This window comes from Nicotiana tabacum, unplaced genomic scaffold (genome assembly GCF_000715075.1).
Source record: "Nicotiana tabacum cultivar K326 unplaced genomic scaffold, ASM71507v2 Un00480, whole genome shotgun sequence".
In the NCBI taxonomy this organism is placed as follows: Eukaryota; Viridiplantae; Streptophyta; class Magnoliopsida; order Solanales; family Solanaceae; genus Nicotiana; species Nicotiana tabacum.
The window spans coordinates 19706-21066 of record NW_027438717.1 but is presented as its reverse complement, the minus strand read 5'-3'; the positions used below and the strand labels follow the sequence as shown (position 1 = coordinate 21066).

Genomic DNA, 1361 nt, shown 5'->3' with positions numbered 1-1361 from the left:
TCAGATATCAAGTGGCTAAAGAAAAATACAGTACAGTACCATGCAGTTGAAAGACTACAAGACAAGAGGTACATTTTGACCCAAAGTCTTGTTGCAAGTTGCAACAATAAGAATTACTAACAAAACATAGTGAATAGAATTATATTAGGCTATTCATAACTTTCCCTTTTTTCTCAAAACTAAACTCACACCAGCAAGAGTACATAATCTCGAGGCCTGACTTTAGTCATGACATTTAGGACATTTGCTGCAAATCTGATATTTACATGAGCAAATTTTACAAACTTTGCCGGCGACTTTGCCTCCTGGTTTTGCACCTTTTCGTATCCAACCCGGTATTTTACGGATGATTCCTGCACCCGTCTTCTGATCAGTAATGTTGTTTGAATTCATTGCTGCATCAAATTAGGTTATGTAGAGTAATGTATTAGTTATAGGTTAACCAATAAAGGAGGAAATTAAGATGTGATAGTATTAGGTCTCAGCGTTGCAGACATAAATAAACTAGGATGAACGTGTTCCTCGTCTAATGAGAGAGTCTTATTGGTGAGTCAAGAGAAAATTCAAATGAGAGAGTCTTATTGGTGAAAACCCTCACGGGCACCATAGGGCGATGGTGAGTCGAGAGAAAATTCAAATGAGAGAGTCTTATTGGTGAAAACCCTCACAGGCACCATAGGGCAATGGCGAGTCGAGAGAAAATTCAAATGAGAGAGTCTTATTGGTGAAAACCCTTACGGGCACTGTAAGGCGACAATGAGTTGAGAGAGGAGCAAATGAGAGAGGTTTGCTGGTGAAAACCCCTCGGGGCATTACAAGCTGAATCAGGTTCATGACTTTAAAAAGAAATTGAATTATGGAAAACCCGGTTTTGAAGTATGAAGACATGGCATGAACTGAAATGTGATTAGTTGGATGGATTAGGCTGATCAGTCCGAAATGCATGTCATGATCATTGGAGCCAGTTGCTTCATTCAGATAAGTCTCTTTTCCATTTTTCTTCAAATAGCATCTCTGTTTTTTTTTTCTTTTATTTTATTCCTAATTCTCAAAGTCACTTCGCTTCGTTTCTTTTGGGTCTATTTTTCTAAGTCTTAGTCAAATTAGTCTGTTGTTAAGCAAGCAAGAAAGGACTTCAAAGCTCATTACCAGCTTTTTTATTTGCACTAAGTGAAATTCGGCCAGGAACATCCCAAGTGACACAATGTAGAATTAGCAATGCGGTGGTAACTGAAGTTCAGGTGGTCAAGTGATTCGTGAATTTGTAGGAAATGCAAAGGTTCGACAGTTGTCAGAATGAAAGTGCCATACGGCGAGTTGAGTGTAAGGGATTCAAGTCATTTAGAGGTTTTGTGTTCGAG

General features: G+C 38.6%; 1 long non-coding RNA gene across 1 annotated transcript; it reads right to left on the bottom strand.

Moving 5' to 3' along the window:
* Positions 1-229: 229 nt before the first annotated feature.
* Positions 230-525, bottom strand: LOC142179274 (uncharacterized). The gene is made up of 2 exons (XR_012707324.1): positions 345-525; positions 230-302 (listed from the first exon to the last, which is right to left on the bottom strand). It is a non-coding gene; the product is annotated as an uncharacterized LOC142179274 (long non-coding RNA).
* Between the last annotated feature and the right edge of the window lie 836 nt (positions 526-1361).